This window comes from Lepidochelys olivacea (genome assembly GCF_965140295.1).
Source record: "Lepidochelys olivacea isolate rLepOli2 genome assembly, chromosome: 2".
Lineage (NCBI taxonomy): Eukaryota > Metazoa > Chordata > Testudines > Cheloniidae > Lepidochelys > Lepidochelys olivacea.
Window position 1 is genome coordinate 216047042 of NC_140412.1, and position 17134 is coordinate 216064175.

General features: G+C 41.1%; 1 protein-coding gene across 1 annotated transcript in view; it reads left to right on the forward strand.

The window, feature by feature from the left end:
* The first annotated feature begins 7888 nt into the window (after positions 1 to 7888).
* DGKB (diacylglycerol kinase beta) overlaps positions 7889 to 17134 on the forward strand; it is a 504484-nt gene continuing 495238 nt past the window's right edge. Inside the window, exon 1 of the mRNA XM_084618553.1 lies at positions 7889 to 8052. The gene's annotated coding sequence lies outside the window, so the exon portion shown is untranslated. The remainder of the gene's footprint in view (positions 8053 to 17134) is intronic.

The window sequence follows — 17134 nt, forward strand, 5'->3', positions numbered from 1 at the left end:
TGTCTGTTAAAGTCTTTTTTTTTAAGTCCATTGTTCTTATTCTGCTGCTTTACTCCTTCCTTTCCTTACTCAGTTTATACCACACACTACTTCTGGTGAGAATACTTGACCATACAAGCTTAACATCTACTTTCTGCAAACTGTTGTGTGAGTATACCTCAATTGCTTGAAAGTTTGCAGAAAAAGAACACAATGTGTGGAAGAATGGCCAAAGTTAAATAGCTTTAAAATGTGATCATATATTTATGAAAGATTGTTTTGTGGCATATGCCAAGCTCTAATAAATAGACACTATAGGGCAGACCATTAGCTTGTGTTAACTGTCATTTGTCATAGTTCCACTGAAGTCAATGATAGTTTGTATCAGCTGTAGATCTGCCTCTTTAAGCCTGATCATGCTGTCATTGAAGTGATGGCAAGCAGGATTGGGCCTATCTGTCCCAAGGGTTCTAAGAGTATCCGTAATTCACCATAATTACAGGTGAATTATATGGTCACAACTTCTCAGTAGTAAAAAAAGGTTTGGGAAAAAGTTTTTAAAAATGCGTATCTGAAGTCCATATTTAAGCACCTAAATAAACAGTCTCAAAAATACTGAGCAACAGGATCCATGAGTCCAACACATGCCTATGACAAGATGTGGTGTACCTCATCCAGTGCAGTAAATGCCCCAATAGCAACTATGTGGGTGATACCAGACAATCGCTATACCGGGTTCTCAAACTGGGGGTTGGGACCCCTCAGGGGGTTGTGAGGCTATTACATGGGGGGGGTCGCGAGCTGTCAGTCTCCACCCCAAACCCTGCTTTGCCTCCAGCATTTATAATGGTGTTAAATATATGAAAAAGTGTTTTTAATTCATAAGGGGGGTTGCACTCAGAGGCTTGTTATGTGAAAGGGGTCACCAATACAATAGTTTGAGAACCGCAGCACTATGCTATCAAATGAACTCACATAGGAATATGATAAAAGACAAAAACACCATATTACCTGTGGGTAAACACATTTCACAGATCGATCACTATCTACCCTTTCAGTCCTCATCCTCAAAGAAAACCAGCATAACACTTTCAAAAGATGACCCTGGGAGCTTAAAGTCATAACTTTGCTAGACACTGAGGGCTAGTCTACTCTGGCAGCACTACAGCGCTGCCATGGCAGCACTTTAACGTGCCTTGTGCGGTCGCGGTGCAGCGCTGGGAGAGAGCTCTCTCAGGGCTCTAAAAAAACCACCTCAACGAGGGGCACACCTCCCAGCGCTGGGGCACTGTTTACACTGGCGCTTTACAGTGCTGCAACTTGCTGCGCTCAGGGAGGTGTTTTTTTCACACCCCGAGCGAGAAAGTTGCAGCGCTGTTAATTGCCAGTGTAGACAAGCCCTAAAAATCGTGGGCTTAATAGAGACACTGGATTTATGGTTCATTACAATAATCTGCAACCCACTAACACCCTCCCTTCTTTTCCTCCCTATGACTGGATAGGTGTTAACAGGCCACTTAACACACATTTTAAGGGCCATTCAAGGTGAAATACCTTGCAACGCTAGCAAAAAAAAGTGCCATGGGAACACCTGTTCTCACTTTCAGGTGACATTGTAAATAAATAAGTGGGCAGCATTATCTCTCGTAAATGTAAACAAACTTGTTTTTCTGAAAAAAGAAAAGGAGTACTTGTGGCACCTTAGAGACTAAGAAATTTATTTGAGCATAAGCTTTTGTGAGCTACAGCTCTGGCTGAACAAGAAGTAGGACTGAGTGGACTTGCAGGTGCTAAAGTTTTACACTGTTTTGTTTTTGAGTGCAGTTATACAAGAAAAAAATGTACATTTCTAAGTTGCACTTTCATAATAAAGAGATTTCACTACAGTACTGTATAAGGTGAAATGAAAAATACTAATTATTTTATCTTTTTACAGTGCAAATATTTTTAATGAAAAATAATAATATAATGTGAGCACTTTGTATTCTGTGTTGTAATTGAAATCATATTTGAAAATGGAGAAAAACGTCCAAAATATTTAATACATTTCAGTTGGTATTCTATTGTTTAACAGTGCGATTAATCACAATTTTCTATTCGTGATTATGCTTTTTGAGTTAATGGCAAGTTAACCTTGATTAATCGACAGCCCTAAAAAAAAAAATCCAATATTGAGTTAAAATGATCAGTGATGAAGAATCCACCACAATCCTCAGTAATTTGCCCCAGTGGTTAATTACTCTCACTGTTTAAAATGTATGCCCTATTTCCAGTCAAATTTGTCTATCTTCAACTTCCAACCATTATATCTTGTTAGCAGAGAAAGACATATTTATTAAATATTTGTTCCCTCTATAGTTAACTGAAGTCAAGTCACCCCTTAACCTTCTTTTTGTTAACTCAAGGAGCTCAATCTGTATAGTTTATCTATATAAGGCATCTTTTCTAATCCTTTAATCATTCTTGTGGCTCTTCTCTCAACCCTCTTCAATTTATCAACATACTTCTTGAATTGTGGGCACCAAAACTGGACATGGTATTCCAGCAGCACTTGCACCAGTGCCAAATACAGAGGTAAAATGATCTCTCTACTCCTACTTCAAAGTCCCCATTTATACATCCAAGGACTGGATTTGCCTTTTTGGCTACAGCATCACACTGGAAACTGATGTTCAGGTGATAACCAGAAATGATCCCCAAATCTTTTTCAGAGTCACTGCTTCCCAGGATAGTTTCCCATCATGTAAGTATGGCCTATATTCTTTGTTCCTAGATGCATACATTTACATTGTCATATTAAAACACATAGTGTTTGTTTGCATGCAGCTTACCAGGCGATCCGGATATTTGTGACCTCTCCAAACATTATCAGTGATGATTTTGTTTTGTTCCACATCATTAATAAAAATATTAAATAATGTAGGGCCAAGAACCCATCCATCTGGGACTCTACTAGAAACAAACCCATTGATGATTTCCTGTTTACAATTACATTTTGAGACCTATCAGTTAGCCATCTTTTAATCCATTTAATTGTGTGCCATGTTAATTTAATATCTTTCCAATTTTTTTTAACTCAAAACATCATGTGGTATCAAGTCAAATGTCTCTCAGAAGTCTAAGTATATTACATGAAGACTTTTATCTTTATCAACCAAACCTGTAATCTCATCAAAAATATGAAGTTGTTTTGACAGGATCTATTTTCCATAAACCATTGTTGATTTGCCTTAATTACATTACCCTCCTTTAGTTGTTTATTAATCAAGTCCTATATCAGCGGTGTCATTATCTTGCCTGGGACCAACAGCAGGCTGACAGGCCTATAATTACCTGTTATTTAGGTCATTCTGTTTATCCTTTTAAAAAATTGGCACATTAGCTTTCTTTCTTCTGGACCCTCCCCATTCCTCCAAGAGTTATTGAAAATCAGCATTAATTAGCTCCTCAGAGCCAGCTCTTTACAAAGACTTGGATGCAAGTTATCTGGACCTGGTGATTTAAAAATGTCTGACTTTAGTAGCTTCTGGTTAATATCCTCCAGAGATACTAGTGGAATGGAAAGAAGGTTATCATCACCATATGATGGGACTCTGTTCTCTGTTTTTCCCCAAAATACAGAATAAAAATATTTATTGAACACTTCTGCCTTATCTGCATTATTATTAATAGTTCTACCTTTCCCATCTAGTAATGGACAAATACCATTGTTAGGATTCTTTTTGTTCCTAATAACTTAAGCAGCTCCTGCTTACTGTTCTTAACTCTGCTGGCCATGGATTTCTCTTTTTCATCAATTTTCTATAGTTCCTAGTCTCTGATTTATATTCATTACTATTAACTTCTCCTTTGTTCCATTTGTTATATATATTATTTTTATAGCTGCCTTTACTTTCCCTCTAAACCAGGTCAATCATTTAACCAAGACAGCCTTCTTCTTTGATTGCAGGATTGTGACTTTGGGCATCTAGTAAAGTTTTCTTAATCCGATCCCAATGATCATTCACATTTTTCTGATTAAATTCTTTCTCCCAGCTCATATGGGTCATAATTGTTTTCAGTTTTGTGAAATTGACCATTTTAAAGCACCAAATATATATATTATTGGTCTGGACTTTGTTTGCACATTATAAACGTGATCAAGTCATGATCATTTGGACCTAAGCTCCCATTAGTTTTTTTAAAATTGGATTCCCTTCATCCATGTCCATACCATCTCAGCTTCCTCTCATGCAATTTATGTATGATACCACAGACCCCGGTGTGACCTGGTGGACTAGGCCCAGAGGTCCCTGCCACACCCATCTCAGGAAAGGAGCAGTGGAATTAAATCCTTCAAGTGGCCTAGAGAGACTGCATAGGAAGCAGCCAATCAGGGGAGGCTGCCAAGGGCTTGCCAGTCAGAGGGTTGCAGGCTAGAATAAAAGGAGCTGCAGTGCTGACCGGAGTCAGTTGCTGCTTGGAGCCTGAGGAGTGAAGGCAGGTGCTCCTCGTGGGTGGAAGGACTACAGCACCTTGGACAGCTCAGTGTTGGCAGGGACCAGAGGAGTGAGAGAATGCTCCTGGCTGGCTGCTGAACTTGAACATAGAAGAGTCCTGAGGTAAGGGTGAAGGTGGGGACTGCAGGGAAGTGGCCCAGGGCTGAAAGCAGTTTCATTAAAGGGACACAGTGGCATGTGACTGTTATTCTTAGGGTCCCTGGGCTGGGACCCAGTAGTGGGCAGGCCCAGATCACCCCCATAGGCCACTGGAGAAGTGGCCTACATTTGGACAGTGATAAACCCCCAGAAGAGGATCTGAATTACTTAGTGGCCTAGTTGGAGAGCTGGGGCCAGAAGGGCCCAGAGAGGGTGAAATCATTGCCTCCAGGGAGGAACCCCAGGGGGTATGGCCTGATACCAGAGCTGGAACTGTTAAAGACTGCAGACACATCTGACCAGAAGGGGTACTCGTGAGAGGTAGGTGCCATACTGTTACACCTGGTCTGACTTCTGATGACATCATTCTGCTTGTGGTTCACAAAGTCACTGTTCTCATTGCCCACAAACTTCTCATTTTTATGGCTTTAGGTCTTAAGTACCTCTTTGGTTGCCCATGTTTCTGATCCTTACAGAAGAGCTTGTTTTACCAGAGTTTTGTATAGTTGTCCCTTAAGTAGTCTAGGTGTCTGTTTATCATAAACCACCAGGCGCTCATCAGCCTTGCTTGCAGTTCTCTGTCAATTTTCTCCATTTGCTGCTAACCAGCCTGCAAGATACTTAAACACAGAAATCTGATTTAGATGTTGGCCCTCATATTGATATTCATCTGTCTTGGTTCTGCCCCAAACACTTCAGTCTTTTCTTTCCTCATTGTGAGACCATAGTTTGTTAGTTCATTGTTTTAGGCATCCATCACCAGGACCAAATCTTCCTCACAATGGGTCATTAGTAATATCATATGCATAGATCAATTTCATACCTCCTGTTGTTTGGATTTGCTAATTTATCAAGCCCATCACAATGATGAGTATTGGGCTAAGTGCTGGTGCCTGGTGGAGCCCAATCTTCGTCTCAAAAACCTCTGTGATGCCAAAGGGCATCCACACTTTTTTTTTTCATGGAACCATCATACATCTGGACAAGATCCTCTGCTACCCTATACAATTGTAGCAGAGGAATGAGCAGTCACCTAGGTACTTTGTCAAATGGTTTTTCCAAATTGAGGAAAGCCCAACTGTGCTCGATGTTTCCTTCTGGCTTCTTATCCACCAACTATCTAGCACTGACCGTATGATCTGTTATCCTTTTTCCCTTTTCTAAAACCAAACTGCTGCTTTCCTAGAATGGGCTCTGCTATTCGTTCAGTGAATGTGGCTATAATACTCTACAATAGTTTCATGCAGTGGGACAATGCTTAATTTCTTAGTGCTTTGAACAGTCATGTGTTCCTGTAGTGGTCCCCCGGTCTCAGGTTTGGAGGGAGGCCACTCTGTCTCACTGCGTCAGGCAACAAAGGGTCAATTAGCAGTCTATGGCTCTGGCCCTCTGAGCAGGGCAGAGCAGTAAGCAGTCTCTAGCCCAAGACTCTGGGCCAGAAGAGGTGGCAATCTATAATGATCATTCACAGCCTATCAAGGGTTTTCCATTAAGTAGATCCACATAATATTTGTTAGTTGCATACTGTCTTCTGTCACAAGCAGTCTGCCCCTCCATCTTTTGTGAATGGTGTGTTCATTCTGTCTTCCTTCGTTTTGTTTCTTGTCTGCATGATTGCATACATTTTCTTTTTGAGAAGTTTGAAGGCAATTGTTCAACTCATACGGCTTGTCTAAAGCTAGGTTTCTTGCCTTTCGGTTGGTTTATGTCAGGGCCAAATTCCATTTTTGAGTGAGAAAAATCTCCTTGAAATAGTGTATTAAAATGGAAATCAATGTCTTGAATATAGAAGAGGTGACAGGGACTAGCAGTGTACCTGAGGTAAATTGTTGTATGGACATAGGAAATGTCTACTTTCAGTTTTTGCCACCTTTTATCTGCATCACTGGCTGCAGTTGAAAAGTTAGTCTGACTGAGACTGTCACCAAATTCATTGAGACTCACCCCCCCCCCCAGTTTTGTGTGTGTGGTGGGGGTGCTCTGGCATGTTGGAAATAGTTGCTTACATCAGCCTGACCTTATCATGCTCAGAATGAGTTGTGGGAGTTACTTCACATGGGAGAACAGGGTATTAGCATCACTCAGAGGTCTCAACACCTTTTCAGATCAAGTCCTTTAATCCAGGTCTAGCTCTTGTTATGGAAAGATTCATTAACTTCAGTGTGAGATCTGACCCTAATCTATTTCCTGTCCTTTAGGCATTGGTTCTGAGGATGGGGGAGAGATGTTTTAATAATAAACTATGCTCTGGGATTAACGAAGAGACACTTTCTGTACAGCTTCTATTTCACTAAGGGAGGTAGGGGTGTGTGTTGTGGGAAATAAGGATGTCCGAAGGTGAAGTAGGTAGAAAAGGAAGAAGGCCTCTGGTTGTGGGGATGACAAGGCTGGCCTTTAAGTCTAATTTTTGCTCTGAAAAGCGTTCCATTGTCTCTCTCAAAATTTATTCACAAATTCTTCTAAAGTCCTTACTGCTGCCTACCACTCCATAAATAAATACCCCCTTGGGTGCTGACTTGAGACCCATGGCTAGGGAAGGAAGTGGGGGAACAGATGGGGCAGTGCATGGCAGAACTTTATTGGAGGAAGCTTGATGAAGGTATCTACATCCCCCAGTGTAAGGGCAAGGTAGGTCAGGCTGAGACGGGCGGGGGGGTCTTGTGGCAGGAGAAGGTACGTTGGTGACTGAGCTGGTCCTGAGGCACTGGGCAGAGGTGCAATGTTCGGTCTGGCTGCAGGCAAGTAGCCAGAGCCTGGGGCGAGCAGAAAGCCTGAGGTCCCAGCGTAGGGGAAGGGAGCGACACACACACACACACACACACGCTGGAAGAGGTAGCCAAACAGACGCATGCCACCTTTGACAAGACACACGGCCACTGCCCAGTGAGCTCACAGTGGCTGACACCGTTTGCTCGTTTGCACGCACGCGCTGCCCGACATAGCTGGTGCCCCCCGGCAGCCAACGCCCGGGGCTGCACGCGGACGCAGGGCGCCAGCCCGCACGCGGAGCCCCACGGAGATGCCCGGCGAGAGGCACCGACACCCGCGCACCCCCGTGCGCCGCGCCAGTCCGCAGCCTCTCCCTAGGGGAGCCCGGCACGGGGCTGATTGCCGCCGCCCCCGGCTGGAGCGAAGCGACAGCCCCCGGCGGGAAGAAGCGGTGAAGTTTAGGTGAGTGCTGCCCACGCCGCGGCAGCCGCTCCTCTCACCTGGGGGAGGGGACTGAGCAGCTGCCGCCGCCGCCGCCGCCTCCTCACTAGCAGCGGCGGCGGCGTTGTGCGGAGTCCTTCCCGCACCTCCGCCTGAGGAGACCCAGCAGCCGGAGACGCCGGGGCCGGGGCTCGCCCGCCGAGGTCAGCCCCCCAGCCTCCGCACAGCGAGCGCGCACCGCCAGCCCCGGCAGCGCCGGAGGAGAAACGCCGCTGCCGGCCAACAGGTACCGCCGCTTTGCTGGTGTCGGGCTGGCTTTGAGCAATCCCTGGGCTTTATTGGGCGCTTCTGGGTGAGACCCTCCCCCCCCCACCAAAGGGGGTGGGAGTTTTGCTGGTACAAAGCCCGCATACAATGCACGGCAGGGCTTGGGGTTGCCTGTTCCCGGGACAAGAGCAGCGCAGTGAAGGTGCGCGGTTAACTGGAGAGGTGGGTTCATCTTCTGCCGGGGCTGGGAGAGAAGCTGCGGTTAGCAGTTGTTCTGGAGGCCGGTGTTGTGCTGTTTCAGTGGGGAGCAAGGTTAGGGGCTCTGCTGCCGCAGCCTGCGAGAGAGGTGGCGGTGGCAGAGACTGTGTATTTGCAATGAGCCGGATAGACGATCAGCTGCTGCTGCTCTCTGGTGTGCTGATCCCTCTCTCTCTCCAGAGGTGCACCTTTGCCCGTTCTGCATCGCACTGCAGTAAGTTAGCAAACCACCGGGTGCTTAGATTGATTGATTGCAGTCTTGAAAGCTTAGTTGAGGGGAATATGTGCGTGTATACATGGGAGGGGTTAGGGAGAAAGTTGTAGCAGCCATGAGTGCATTGGATGTTTCATGATTCATTAATCTTCAGTTAGTTCCTACTTAATGTCAGGTCCATTTGTCTCGCTGACCTATATCGTTTTGTTCATGCCACAGTAAATGTCATGTTGCCTGTTGGCTTTTCATCAATTGTTTGGTTCAATAAACTTGGCCTCTTAAGCATTCAGTGTGACTAATAGAGTAGTGAGTGGATGAAACAAAACATGTAACTGGAAACTTGAACTGCCAAGGCCCATCTCCTGAAACTTTCTGTTGAGGTGGCAGCCTGTGTGTCTAAATAGCTTTCCAAGAAGGAATTCAAAAATATTGCAATGTTTTATTTGTCTAAAATTTCAGATGTCTGAGGCCAACTTAATTTCAGTTCGTTCATGTTTTACAAAGTCCAGTTGTGCTTTGATTCATTTTGTTGTATGAAAGAAGTGTGAAGTTTTTTTTAAATGTCAGAAGTGTTCACATTAAATTTCTGACAAGTGCACCTTTTTTGAGGTGGATTAGGGATTTCCTCAGAACATTACATCATGAATATTCTTCCTCTTCCAAACAGGCAGTCTTTGAGTTCCTCTGGTAATAATTCTCATGGAGACTGTTTTATAGAGGAAAACCAATGACCTTTTGCAGTATTGGAAGAAAGGAGACGTTTTAGTCATCTTTAACAAACAATTTTAACAGGTTAGTATAGCTTCCAAAAGCCAACATTGTAAAAATATGTCAGCAAAAAGAAAAGGCATGGCAACAGAATGAAAAGAGGTAGCAATATTTCCACAAGTGAGGGAGGAGGCAGACGGGGGCTGGGATGGGGGAAGCCATAACTCAAAACCCAGTTTTTTTAAAAAGAAATGCCACACTCCTGTTGAGGTTTAATAACCTGTTTTTTTTTCCCCCTCCCTGTTTTGTTTTTTAAATGGATTTTTTTTTCATATGCAAAAACCACACGATCACCATTGTCTCTGAAAATTCTAGGAAGTGCTGTAGGTTCCAAGGAGTGCCTCAGACCTATGTGAAAAATATGCCTGGACAGGCTTTGCAGATTAAGAGAGAGAGTGTGTGTGTGTGTGTGTGTGTCAGAGAGAGAAATGACAATCCAGAAATACTGCATCGTGTGTTAAAAGGATAGGATGTACAGAATGACAGCAGCTTCTAAGAAATAGCTGACATCCAGAAGCAGAATCTCTTACAGGGTTGTCATGATGCCCCATGTTCATTTGTGGGGGAGGAACAACAGGGACATGCAAAATAACAGCAGTTTATCAGGAAATGAAAGTCCTCAAACAATGCTTTATTAGGGGACTAATACTCCACCTCAAGTTTTAAATATTTTGGGCCAAGATCTAGTAACCCTTTTGGAATTAGTAGGATTGCATGCATCTAACAGAATACAGATTCTTTTATTTGTCTGGGAGGAGGAAATACATGCAGGATGCTACTTGCAGAGGCTGTTTCATAAGCTAATAGAATATGGTATTTGCAGTGTTGTTGTAGCTATGTTGGCCCCAGGATGTTTGAGAGAACTGGTGGTGAAGTAATGTTGGGTCAGTATTAATACCTAGATGGATAGATAAATTGCTTTTTAAGAGTTTAAACATTCTGTGAGTAGCAAAGCTATTACAGATTAAAGTAAATTGTGTGGTTTTACTGTGTACAAGGATTTTTGTACCACCACTCCTATGAGGCAAAATGTCATCCATGTGGTGCCTTTTTAGGATGCAGGTGGACACTCTTGACAGTTGCTGAGATTGCTAGAGGAGGAAAGAATAGAATAGTGAAACAGCTGTAGGGGTCTCTAAGGTGCCACAAGTACTCCTTTTCTTTTAGCTGTAGGAGAGCTGCTAGAGCAGCATGTGGACAAAGCAGGAAGTAGATTTGATTGATGTTTTTACAAACAAATTTATAATAGGCTGACTAAGCCTATGGTAGTAAGACAACATTGTTAAAGACTGTAAAGACAGTCAGCTAGGTGACAGAACTGGATTTCTGCTTTCCGTGCTTGCTTACATTGTAGCATCTCTAAATGCTTTTGAATTTCCCTTTTAAAACAAACTATACTTTTGCAATCGAGTTATTTGAAATCAAATAACTAGAGGGAAGCTTGTTTGAATGTTAGTATAACATTCATTTCCTCTTTGAATTCGCATGACCTTTATAGTGCATTGGTGTGTGAAATATACATTCTCACCACACATAATTTTAACAGGTCTGTTTTTAGCAGGCATTATTTCTGTCATTTTCTCTGTTTTTATAATTAAATTAGTCACACAGAACATATTTTATAATGAAAGCTACGCACATATTGTAACTCCGTATCCTTTGTCATTCCTTGGTCTGCTGTGTCCACTCTATGGCCAGTTGTTCCCCACTGTTTCCACTTGTGGAAACGAGGAAGCAGGATAAGATATGTACAGGGAGAGGAGAGGGATGTGGTATGTATGGACAGTTCTTGCTCAGTGACATGCTGTCCAGAAGCATAGGAAACTCAGACAAGTTCCACAGATGGGAACGGGATGGAATTCAGACCTGTTCCCTCACTGAGATATGCCATCCCCCTGAAGAGCAGTGTGGAGGGTGACAACATTTGAGGGACATGGTAGGAATATGACAGGTTTCAGAGTAACAGCCGTGTTAGTCTGTATTTGCAAAAAGAAAAGGAGTACTTGTGGCACGTTAGAGACTAACCAGTTTATTTGAGCATGAGCTTTCGTGAGCTACAGCTCACTTCATCGGATGCAATAGTAGGTAGGAATATGGTAGGAATATGGCTCCCTGGTGGACAGGAGGCAGTTCAGAGGCACAGACCTCTGGTGGCCTCTTGAGATCGATTGGTTTTAGAGTCAAACCCCTTCTCTGTTCCACTAAACTCTGCTCCCATTCTCAGTGGGGATAATCACTATCTCCTTTCTTCAAAAAGAAAAGCAGCAATGGAACTGATTCTCTTCAGCCTTCTGAAAAAAATGTGGACCTGTGCAAAGTAGTCTAAAGTGCTACCTACTCATAATGCCAGCAATTTATATATACATTGTACTTTTAGTAGTAAATTACTACACAAGATGAAAGGCAGTGAAGAAAAATCGTAGTCCTTTTTGCAGGAAAATCACAATTGTAGGATGGATTGGTTCTTTAGTTGCAAGCTCTTTAGGATTGGGAACTTTCTTCTATTTGTTGTAATGCTCAAGGAATACCTGTGGTGGTATATTATATTATTATTATTTATTAATAACCTGGAGTTTTCTCATTATAATTCTCTACACACCATCAAAAACATTCTTTGTAGTAACATAGCTCTTCAGCGCAGTAATTTTTCTATACAATGGTTGGCATGGTATGATAGCTTTCTACCTGGACAAACCAATTAATAATGCTGTTAAAAAGTTAAGGAAGTGACTTTTTTAAAGTTATTTTTCATGTGTTCTCACTTGTATACTCTGACAGGGAGAAAAAGCCACTCAGAAAATTCATATATTGGGCATTGAAACTGTTATTGCTAGTTTGTCTAATTTTACCTATTTTTTTAACACCATTGCTGATGGTTTAATTATGCTGTGATGAAAATAAATGATTTGTTGAAGATAAATGATTTAACATAATACTATCAGCCAGGCTTGCTGAGTACACTGTCTGCTCATTTTTAAAGGAATATATGCAGTGTACATGCTTTTTAAAATCCGTATTTAATAGTTCCAAATCATCAAATAAAACAGCTTTATACAATCTAAAACAAACATTTTCCTCCTTTAATTATTTTTTGCCTTTACATGAAGATAATGGAGGCTTTGTCTGAGTAATGCTTGCAATATTGGGCCTGAGGGATATGCTTTTTTCTTTAGTTACTTTGACACACATTTGAAATTTTAAAGAATGTAAGCACTTTGTGGTTGCTTAATTATTCTGTGACTGATCCATTAGTAGCAGTTTGGGATGCAAGTAAACAACTTGTGACACCATTGCGCTGTCCTAAACTTTTCGGGGAAAAAAGAGAGAATTTACAAACATATCTGTCACTTCAGTGTTACTAATTAGAGTTCTAGTTGATGTAATTCAGTAACTTCCTCCACCCCACATAAATGTTCTCCTGTTTTAAATAGTGTTTCTATTATTTAATAAACTATACATTTTTGAAAAATGACATCTAGGTAAACTTTTCTGTGTCTAAAACATTTTTGTGCCACAAATGTCAGTTTCTCAGTGTTTCTCAGTTTCTCAGTATGATCCTTTTGAATTTCATGCAACTTCATAGGGAGCAGAAATGACATTTTCTGCATCTAATAGCAGAGGGATTTTCTGTCCTTCTCCTCTCCCCAGTTATTTTCAAATTTTATAAAAATGTCTGTCTTGAAGCTTTTCAGCTTCATTTGAGGATTTTTTTGACAATATTTTTTCTTTTTGTAGTAATAGTTTTTGTGTGTTTAATAGGAAGTTCTGCAGAAGCTGTATGAATATTGTCAGGTTGTTGTCAGAATTGTTAGAAGTTTTTGGTATCTATATTTTATTCCACCTGACAATTTTTGGCAAAAATAAGACTATAAATTAGACTTGAAAGAAAAAAAAATTACTGTTCTATTTAAGCACAAAAGAGTTTGTGCCTCATTTTGATCGGAGTTTCCAAAAGCTCAAATTCCCATCTTAATCATTTTCTCCTCTTTCTGTACTGCAAAGGTATGACGATGCAGATACACTGTAAAATAATTACAGGAGAACGTCAGAGTTATGAACACCTTGGGAATGAAGGTTGTTTGTAATTCTGAACAAAACTTTATGGTGGTTGTTTCAAAATTTTACAACTGAACATTACCTTAATACAGCTTTGAAACTTTACTATGCAGAAGAAAAATGCTGCTTTCCCTTTATTTATTTTTTTAGTAGTTTACGTTTAACACAGCACTGTACTGTATTTGCTCTTTTTTTGGTATATGATGCTGTTTGATTGTGTGCTTCCGGTTCCAAATGAGGTGTGTGGTTGACTGGGCAGTTCATAACTCTGAGGTTCTACTGTAAGCTTGTAATGTTGGCTATAAAACTAGTCAGACTGAAATGTATGCAGGTTCCTTGCAGATTAGGCTGGAATCTTTGTGTATATACTAAAAAATTGGATTTCATAATTATGCAATCTCCATGAAACAGATAGAAGGGGAAATTGACTTGAGGTTAGTGGACTAGTTTCATGATACGTGGGCAATGCTGGCACTTATTGTCATGTAGATCATTTAGTCCAGGGGTTCTCAAACTGGGGATCAGGACCCCTCAGGGGGTTGCGAGCTGCCAGCCTCCACCTCAAATCCCCCTTCACCTCCAGCATTTATAATGGTGTTAAATATATAAAAAAGTGTTTTTAATTTATAAGGGGGGTCGCACTCAGAGGCTTGCTATGTGAAAGGGGTCATCAGTACAAAAATTTGAGAACCACTGATTTAGTTAGAGCCCATGTTCATTTGTCCCACTAATGAGCAGTTATGTGTATTAGTAGACTCACTGGATGTAATCATGGCCCCACTGAAAACGTTGAGTTTTACTATTGTCTTTAATGGGACTACTTGTGTGATCAACAGTTAATCAATGTGAATAAGGGGTTCACAGTCTGGCTTTTAAAGAGGGACTAGTACAACATGAGTAGGAGACAAAAAAAAAAATCAGTGCATGTGTCCAAAGAAATTTCCCCCCAAAGTATATATCATGCTTTCTGCATCACACACTGTGGGCCACCCACCATGAAAAACTGCTCCACTTCCCAGTTATTTCTCTTGTGTGAGTTTATGAAGTATTCAGTTGCAATGGTGATTTATACAGGGAACAGAATGTGAAGGAAGTTTAGCAGGATTGTGCAATCCTGATCGTGACATATAGTCTTTACCATCTAAATAATTTAATGCCAAAGGAAACTGACCAATGCAAGTCATTTTCCCTCTACCACAAATGTATAAGTCTTTAGGTGTTCAAGAGTTGTTTTGTGAAATTGGCAAGAGTCTCCAGGGCTTTTCATCTTCAGCTCTTCAAGGCTCAGAATGGACTTCAGGGATCCATTGTGGGGAGGCATCCCTGGGGAAGAGTAGAGTCAAGAGACGCAGAATGCGGGAATCAGGTTGGCTAGTGGCTGTCTCTAGTTGACCTCTGCTGCTGCTTGTGTTTGTATTATAGCGGTGATTTGAGGTATCCCATAACATATACAAAGGCCTCAATCCTGTGTGCATGTGAGTAACCATATTGAACACTAAGGGACTACTCAAATAAGTAAGGTTTTGCATGTGCTTATGTGCTTGCAGGATGGGGGCCATAGCATGATAGTGAGCTAATTTCAAACACTAGGGACAGGAAATGGCAGGAGAGCAATACCTGTGGCAAGCCATGCACTGAGGCAGCTCAGCCCTCCAAAGAATCACAACAAGATGGTGGCAGTCTTTCCAGGACCTTTCTGTGAAAGGAGAAAAGTCTGTTTCCATACCTCTGGGATCTAAAAGTGGTGGTCGTGAGTTAGCACAACAAGAGTATAACATTCCAGGTTGCAATCCAGACCAGTGAAGGGTTGTGTGCAACCTTGGGTGCCTTACAATACATTGCTGCTTAGGTCCCAACCTGGGCTCCTCATAAACAGCCAAACAGAATGCAGGTCACACCCTGAGTGTCTTTTTGTATAGCTGCAGCCTGCTAGCACACTCCAGTCACACTTCCGCTAGCCTTGGTTACCAGTTGCAGTGTGACCCCAACACACTCCCAACCTTGGATTTTTCTCAGAAAACGTGTTCTGCACTGTACAGTCCTCTTCTGTACAGTGATATTGGAGGTTCATTGCTCCTGTAAGGTGTCAATATACAACAGTTTGCTACTTTATTTGGAGTTACCAAACAATTCAGTTTAAACACAATACTGGATTAGTTTTGATTAAAGTTTATTTAACTACAAGCAATAGGTTTTAAGTAATACAAGTATAAGGCATTAAAATCAGAAATGGTTACAAGAGAAATAAAGAGTAAAGGCATTTAACTTAACAAACTAGACTTGGTTCAAGGTAAAATCCTTACTACATGTTCCCAGCTACAGAACTGACCAAATTCTCAAGTCAGAGCCCCTCCCAAAGTCCAACTCTCTGTTTTCTTTGTAAGGTGAAAGAGAGAAAACCTGAGATGTTTTTGCTCCTCCCTTTTATGGTTCATTTACTCTTTGAAATGCATTTTCCTGAGGGTGACTCCTATATAAAGCTCCTTCCAGCTGTGAGGATGAAGCCGTGGGGTCTTGTGATGAGAGGTTCCATGTTATTGATAAAATGCAAATTGATCTGTTCCTGCCCCTCTCTGCTGCCAAAGAATGGCCACTTGACCAATGACTGCCAACCAACTTTGATGACCCGTGGCTAGAAGTGTCAGTTTATCTTCTGTCTTTGAGAAACTGGTTAACCCATTCCCCAAACTTGTCTCTTAAACACATTTTAGTCATAACTTCAGTTTATGATCATAACTTTATGTACATTACTGCTATGTGCATTTCACCATGATATTAATGACCAGTGAGTTATTAGTTTTCAAATGATACCTCACAAGGCATATTTTGTACAAAGATTATTACAGTGATGTGTAGGGTGTGAATATAAGGGTACATTCAGGTACAGTGAGTCACCACTACCCAGTCAATCCATGGGCTCCTCTTGTTTACCTGGAATTCCTTGCCTCCCCATTCCAGTGCTTACATGTCTCCTGCCAACTTTTGATCAAGCAGAAGGGAAAGAAATATTGTTATTGCAGAATAGAAGGACATTTTAAATCAGAGCAAAAAAAGGGAGGGACAGAAAGTAGGAAATAAGAGCAAAGAAGATAGATGGATAGGGAGGAAAACAGATTAAAAATGGAGTTTACAAATTAGAGATGGGGAAGAGATGCAGAAAAAGAAGTAAAAAGGAAAGGTAGAAATAATAGTTAATGTTCTATGCTTATGGAAAATATAAAGAGATGACACCAATAGGCTTCTATAGAAATTTAATGAGGTTTACAAAAATGAAATATTAAAAGTTAATGATTCCTCTTTCCTTGCACCGCAGACACTTGACTACATTTTTACCTTTAATTGTTTTTTAACATTGTGGATGGAGCAATTAAGTTGAATTGGTGGTGGTTCAAAATATAATTAATGATCTTCATAACTAGAAAAATCTGGGAGAATCCAAATCCTAATAATATATAAAATACATTTTCAAGTATTATTAAAAATGAATTAAGTAAAATCCTCTGATAAAAATAGAGTAAATTTTCATCTGAATTAATTATTAGCCATAGAAAATGTGAAAGGACACCTTTTAAAAAAAATTGCCTTCACAAAATAAGGACTTTGTCAGACATTTAAATTTTTTTTGTTAAAATGTATTATTTTATTAAAAAAAATTTCTCCATCTCTGAGTTCCATCTCAATAAAAGACATTCAAAAAGTATTTTATTAGAACAAAAATTAAAACCCTTTTATAATGTTCTGAAATATTGGATTTATTCTATTAAGCTTGGATTTACTCTATTAAGTCCTGCCAAGAGTTACTCAG